This window comes from Cebus imitator, unplaced genomic scaffold, assembly GCF_001604975.1.
Source record: "Cebus imitator isolate Cc_AM_T3 unplaced genomic scaffold, Cebus_imitator-1.0 Scaffold377, whole genome shotgun sequence".
Classification (NCBI taxonomy): Eukaryota; Metazoa; Chordata; class Mammalia; order Primates; family Cebidae; genus Cebus; species Cebus imitator.
Genome location: NW_016107692.1, coordinates 2039745 through 2047653, shown reverse-complemented (window position 1 = coordinate 2047653; position 7909 = coordinate 2039745). Strand labels below are relative to the sequence as shown.

Below are 7909 nucleotides of genomic sequence, written 5' to 3'. Positions count from 1 at the left end.
AACATAGATGTAACTAGAGTACATTACAGTAAGTGAAATAAGCCAGACACAAAAGACAAGTATCACATGTTCTCACTCAAATGTGAGAACTAAAAATATTGATCTCATGAAGACAGACATTAGAGTGATGGTTGCCAGATGCTGGGCAGGCTAATAGGGAGAGGGTAACAAAGAGAGGATGGTTAATGGCCCAAAAATACAGTTAGAATGAAGGAGAACTTCGAATCAGACTGACAAGGATAAGGCTCTTAACCAAATACCACCTTGCTTAATTCTTTTTTTTAAAGAAATTGTTATTATACTTTAAGTTTTGGGATGCATGTGCAGAACATGCAGGTTTGTTACATAGGTATACATGTGCCATGGTGGTTTGCTGCACCCATTAACCTGTCATCTACATTAGGTATTTCTCCTAATGCTATCCCTCCCCTAGCACCCCAACTCCTGTCAGGCCCTGGTGTGTGATGTTCCCCTCCCTGTGTCCATGTGACCTCATTGTTCCACTCCCCCTTTTGAGTGAGACCATGCAGTGTTTGGTTTTCTGTTCCTGTGTGTGTTTGCTGAGAATGATGGTTTCCAGCTTCATCCATGTCCCTGCAAAGGACATGAACTCATCGTTTTTATGGCTGCATAGTATTTCATAGTGCCTATGTGTCACATTTTCTTTATCCAGTCTATCATTGATGGGTATTTGGGTTGGTTCCAAGTCTTTGTTATTGTGAACAGTGCTGCAATAAACATAAGTGTGCATGTGTCTTTATAGTAGAATGATTTATAATCCTTTGGGTATATACCCGGGAATAGGATTGCTGGGTTAAACGATATTTCTGGTTCTAGATTCTTGAGGAATTGCCACACTGTATTCCACAATGGTGGAATTAGTTTACACTCCCACCAACAGTGTAAAAGCATTCTTATTTCTCCACATCCTCTGTGTCATCTGTTGTTTCTTGACTTTAATGATCACCGTTCTAACTGGTGTGAGATAGTATCTCATTATCATTTTGATTTGCGTTTCTCTAATGACCAGTGATGATGAGCTTTTCTTCATGTTTGTTGGCCACTTCAGTGTCTTCTTTTAGGAAGTGGTCTGTTCATATCCTTGGCCCACTTTTTGATGGAGTTGTTAGTTTTTTTCTTGTAAATTTGTTTAAGTTCCTTGCAGATTCTTGATATTAGCCCTCTGTTAGAGGGATAGATTGCAAACATTTTCTCCTATTCTGTAGGTTTCTGTTCACTTTGATAGTTTCTTTTGCTCTGCAGAAGCTCTTTAGTCTAATTAGATTCCATTTGTCTATTTTGGCTTTTGTTGCCATTGCTTTTGATGTGTTAGTCATGAAGTCTTTGCCCATGCCGATGTCCTGAATGGTAATGCCTAGGTTTTCCTCTAGGGTTTCTATGGTTTTAGGTCTTACATTTAAATCTTTAATCCATCTTGGGTTAATTTTTGTATAACATGTAAGGAAGGGGTCCAGTTTCAGTTTTCTGCATATGACCAGCCAGTTTTTCCAACGCCATTTATTAAATAGGAAATACTTTCCCCATTGCTTGTTTTTGTCAGGTTTGTCAAAGATCTGATGATTGCAGACATGTGGCATTATTTCCGAGGGCTCTGTTCTTTTCCATTGGTCTATATATCTGTTTTGGTACCACTACCTGTTTTGGTTACAGTAGTTCTGCTTTGGTTACAGTAGCTATGTAGTATAGATTGAAGTCACTTAGTGTGATGCCTCCAGCTTTGTTCTTTTTGCTTAGGATTGTCTTGGCCATACAGGCTCTTTTTTGGTTCCATATGAAATTTAAAGTAGTTTTTTATCCAATTCTGTGAAGAAAGTCAACGGTACCTTGATGGGAATAGCCTTGAATCTATAAATTACTTTGAGTAGTATGGTCATTTTCACAATATTGATTCTTCCTATCCATGAGCATGGAATGTTTTACCATTTGTTTGTGTTCTCTCGTTTCCTTGAGCAGTGGTTTGTAGTCCTCCTTGAAGAGGTCATTCACATCCCTTGTAAGTTGTATTCCTGGTATTTTATTCTCTGTAGCAATTGTGAATGATAGTTCACTCATGATTTGGCTCTCTGTTTGCCCATTATTGGTATATAGGAATATTTGTGATTTTTGTACACTGCTTTTGTATCCTGAGACTTTGCTGAAGTTGCTTATCACCTTAAGGGGATTTGGGGCTGAGACGATGGTGTTCTCTAAATATACAATCATGTCATCTGTAAACAGAGAAAATTTGAGTTCCTCTCTTCCTATTTGAATATGCTTTATTTCTTTTTCTTGCCTGATAGTCCTGGCCAGAACTTCCAATACTATGTTGAATAGGAATAGTGAGAGAGGGCATCCTTGTCTTCTGCCAGTTTTCAAAGGGAATGCTTCCAGTTTCTGTCCATTCAATATGGTATTGGCTGTGGGTTTGTCATAAATAGCTCTTATTAGTTCCAGGTACCTTCCATCAATACCTAGTTTATTGAGAGTGTTTAGCATCAAGGGCTGTTGAATTTTGTTGAGGCTTTCTCTGCATCTATTGAAATAATCGTGTGGTTTTTGTCATTGGTTCTGTTTATGTGATGGATTACATTGATTGATTTGTATATGATGAACCAGCCTTGCATCCCAGGGATGAAGCTGATTTGATCAAGGTGGATAAACTTTTTGGTGTGCTGCTGGATTTCGTTTGCCAGTATTTTATTGAGGATTTCCACATGGGTGTTCATCAGGGATATTGGACTGAAATTTTCTTCTGAGCAAGCTCAAAATGTTACAATCAGTACCCTGACCCTCTTTTCCCTAAGCTACATATGAACTCTCTGAAATCTATTTAAATTTCATTATGAGACCACTCATAATGGCCACTTATTATGGTCACTGAATACCCTGACCAGAAAGCACAAGACATCACTTAGTCAATGCTATGTATTCAAATGCCATAAGTGATGTTTTTCTTTTGGTGCTTCAGTCATAGCTATTAAAAAAAAAAGTCACTCTAGAGTCCAGGATTATATAATTTGCTTTATGCCTCAGTGTGCTTCATATAGTCCCAGAGAAGACTCTCTACTATTCACCAAAGGCTCCACTACATGGAAACCGTATGCCCAGTAACCTTTCTCCATCTTCCTCTACCTGAAATCTTCACTTCCTTAATCCTCTAACTTCATCGTTCCCTTTGAAACCCATGAGTTTTGATGTCTTTCATCGCCTCCTCCTTCCTCTCAAAGACGAACTAAAATAGCTGACCCGTCCTGCACTAAAGGAAGGCACAGATATACCCTTCCATGCTAATGAGTCGTACTAAATTTCCCTATAAGTAGTCAAACCTGGAGGTTCATGTAACTTTCTATCTGACCTATATTATATGCAATATGGACTCTTTACAAATTGTTGTCTAGTTATTTCATTGCTACTGGCTTTATTTTTTTAAATGATTTACTTTGGGAGATTATTGGTTTTAGATCAGATAGGTAAGGATGCTTGTCTGTGTTACATCTTCACTGCCGTGCTCATGTAAAATCATTTTGTTTATCTGTACACTTTGTGGAAATAGTAAGACTAAATAGGAAATAGGCTTTAAAAGGGTGGGAATGGGAGAAAGAAGAAAGAAAAATGTTTTTTATTTTAAGCATTTCACTACAAAATGACTTTATGGGTTTGGATACAGATGTTGGGGCATCATCTGGTGCAGCCTAGACCTCCTGCCAGTGCTTGGGAAAGAGAAAAGCAAAGCTTGGCCCTGCTAGTGATGCTACAGAACAGCCACAGGATTCTCACACACTGACATGACAAAATTATCCACTTAAGCACTTTCCTTTTATCCTTCCATTTAGTGAAAGAGTTTTATTGTAGCTTATTTTGTATCATGATCTTGTGATTTTCCACCTCTGACATCAAGCTGTAAGATTGTCTTAGAGCCAGGCACAGCCAGAGACAGAAAGATGAGAAAAATGTGCAGGCACCAAGAAAGTGGTTTCCTAGCAACAGTAACTATTTCAGAGGTTTCATAACCCCTGTGTTGTTTCCATTTCCATAGCAATGCAGGGAATAGTAAATAGTATGTTTTGTTATCTGTTTAATTCAAATAAATTCTAATCAATCAATGATGGATAAATGAAGAAAACATCTATATTTCTATTTGATTCTGTCTTATGAGCTGTTGTACATATTAGCTTCTAAGATTTATGTTCTGTTGCTAAAAGTATTTGTTGTGATAAAGCAAACGCCTTTCCCCCCCCCCAGAGAGATTTAGTAAGTAATTCAAAGGAAAAGTTATTCCAGAGGAAGAAATTGTATTTTCAATAATACAAGTTTCATAAAGTTTAAATATTAAGATTTTTAGGTCTGAAGGTCAGAACAAATAGTTATGTAAACATTCAAATTTTTCTTTTAGTGGGATACAATTGATTTGGCAGGACAGAGTAATCATTTCTCCCTTTTCTACTGATGTGAAATGATTTTAAAATTGGACCCACTAAAAGTAAAGGCACTTATAAAATAAATTGGGCTCTATACACACCACATTCAAAATATCCCAGTTATAGTATTTCACTTCTTTTCTCCTTCTTAAATGGCAAAGCTACATTCTCCCCCTGTGAAGACCCACCTCCTCCACAGAAATAATAAATATGGGTAAAGCCTTCTGAATTCGTATTGGGATAGTCATTAAAGACCAAATTCTGTTAGAATCTGTCAAAAATACATAGAAATAGAAATATATATATATATATATATATCCAGTCTCTAAATTAAAAAAATATATTTTGCATTGCTTATATATTTTTAAGAAAAGACCACATGAATTTTAGTGAAGCAAATATTTTAAAGAGAAAAGCAGTAGGGATAAAACTGTATTTCTAGGATCCAATTATAAATTGTCAAGTAGATTAATAGATATAAATCACTACCTAATGTTTTACATGTAGCTATCTATTACATTTGCTTTGGTATATCTTTATGAAATTATTGTTCAATGGAGACACAGAGGATATGGAAAGATACTTCTCTTAGACCATCGTAAATGCCAGGGCAATGTGATCACAAGTAATCTGAGATAGACCCATTGCTAGTGTCAGGCAATATACCTTTAGAAGGTAACAAAGAATTTCTGTGATCCAAATGAGGTCTCCTATGATATCTTCCTTGGGATCTGTAAAATCCTTCTAAACAAGGGCCCTTGGGTATTTAGATAAAATCTTCCTCTAGGAATTCTGAAGCAGATTTGCCCTATGACTGAAATTTGCTCTGTGTATTTGTAGCAGTGTTACAGGAATTTTTAGGGTTCAGTACAAAAAAAAGGAATATGTGATTTGTCCTTTCAATGATGGAGCTAAAGAGTATTATGACACTCTGCTGTTAACTTATTTGCTATAAATTTTTTAAACTGTAACTAAAAATTAAAAATGCAACAACAGAGATGTGTCCATATTTTTATTTTCCATTAGTACAGAAAACATGTATTTAGAGACATCTACTTTAGCAGAATTATTAATCATATGATTGATTTAATTACTTTTAAATCATGTTTTTGACAGTTAACAGTCAAATTAGCGAGTATGAAAAAGTTCTGATGGAAATCAAGAATTTTTTGTCCCAAGTAATTTTCTTCATATAAACAGCAAAAATTTGATAATTAGCCATCATAATATCTGCCACTTTAAAACCTGCATATTTTGATGATAGCTTAAGACTATCTAGCAAGCTTATTCTGAAGAAAAAGAGACGTTTATATAGTGATACAGCACTGTCCTTCTCCTAAATACCTAAGGTATTAATATCTTCTAAAAACTGTATGTCTGCATCATGTATCTTACTTAAAACTTGGAATTCTTCCATTCTTAATCATCTGTCAAAAGCATTATGTATCATTTAGAACAATTTTGTTACTTAAATATATTAGTGATAATATTAATATAGAAGACCATAGGATGATAATAGTTGGAGAAGAACATAAGCTAAATTATTATTCAATTTCTTCTTAACTTCTACTTCTTTGGTCTATAAATAATTCTATACTTGGAAGATTTTAAATGGTGATATTCTAGGTAGAAATTTGCTAAAGGAATAGTAAGGCTTGGCAGCTGTAAACATCAGATTTTAAAAATACGGAAATACTCTCCTCCTCTTGCAATATGAAGTTATTATGTATCTGTTTTCATTGAATTTCTTCATAGAATGTTCTTAGAATACACTTGGTTTATTGCTGACATCTGTATCTTATTATGACATTTATGCAGCCACAAATATATCATCATTACTGGTCATTAGAGAAATGCAAATCAAAACCACAATGAGATACCATTTCATGCCAGTTAGAATGGCGATCATTAAAAAGTCAGGAAACAACACATGCTGGAGAGGATGTGGAGAAATAGGAAAGCTTTTACACTGTTGGTGGGAGTGTAAATTACTTCAACCATTGTGGAAGACAGTGGGGCAATTCCTCAAGGATCTAGAACCAGAAATATCATTTGACCCAGCAATCCCATTCTTGGGTATATACCCAAAAGGATTATAAATCATTCTACTATAAAGACACATGCACACTTATGTTTATTGCAGCACTGTTCACAATAGCAAAGACTTGGAACCAACCCAAATGCCCATCAATGATAGGCTGGATAAAGAAAATGTGGCACATATACACCATGGAATACTATGCAGCCATATCAGTTCATGTCCTTTGCAGGGACATGGATGAAGCTGAAAACCATCATTCTCAGCCAACTAACACAGGAAGGTAAAACCAAACACCGCATGTTCTCACTCATAAGTGGGAGTTGAACAATAAGAACACATGGACACAGGGAGGGGAACATCACACACTGGGGCCTGTTATGGGGAGGGTGACTAGGGGAGGGATAGCATTAGGAGAAATATCTAATATAGATGACAGGGGGAAGGACGCAGCAATCCACCATGGCATGTGTATACCTCTGTAAGAAACCTGCACGTTCTGCACATGTATCCCAGAACTTAAAGCATAATAATAAAATACCTCAGAAATATTGTTCTTCCTATCTGGTAAATCGGGTAAAAGCCTTTGGTTATCTGTACACATCATTGCAAAACTATAGGGTTTATACTCATAGGTACATATGTTTTTTTGCAATGTGCACATTGCAATCAAGTTCTCAAGCTAAAATAAAATAAAATACCTCAGAAATATTGTTCTTCCTATCGGGTAAGTCAGGTAAAAAGCCTTTGGTTATCTGTATACATCATTGCAAAACTATAGAGTTTATACTCATATGCACATATGTTTTTTGCAATGTGCACATTGCAATAAAGTTCTCAAACAAACAAGCTACATAATGCAAAATGACAGAGTAGACTGTTTTCTCAAAATGACTAGCACGGCACCATGTCAGTGTGTGTTTTGTTACCAGACATCCCTAGAGTAAATGCTAAAATGACTCATAAACCTTGTAAATACTCTCAGTGCTTGCAAGCATTCAAAATAATTTTCACACAGGTTGGAAAACATCATTTTATTCTTAAACAACTCAAGTCTGCAATCTCTCACTGTCCTGGATGGATCTGGTTCTAGCTACTGTCTTCATTCATGAAATATGACTTCTTTCTTTCTCTACTACTGACAATGAACTTCAATCATAATCCAGAGAAATGCTGTGATAATACATCTACAGTTCTTGGAGACAATTACTGCCTATCATGTCTAACTGTACGTATTTTCAGTATTTTTCTGAGAGTAAACATTCATATAGAAAGCAATAATCCTTAGTAATCATAACCATAACTTTGTATAGAGACAAAAGAACTAAGCATTCATCTTCAATGTTTTCTACTTAAAATAACATTAGTTAATATAAGCAAGGAGGATGTGCTGTATGAAGAAACATGAGTTAGGGAATGAACTTAAGAATTATCACTGCATTATGCTCATGAA

The 7909-nt window shown here is 35.7% G+C and overlaps 1 protein-coding gene across 3 annotated transcripts in view; it reads right to left on the bottom strand.

Annotated features, from left to right (window-relative positions):
- Positions 1 to 7909, bottom strand: part of ADGRB3 (adhesion G protein-coupled receptor B3) — a 756499-nt gene that overhangs the window by 43341 nt on the left and 705249 nt on the right. The window lies entirely within an intron of this gene.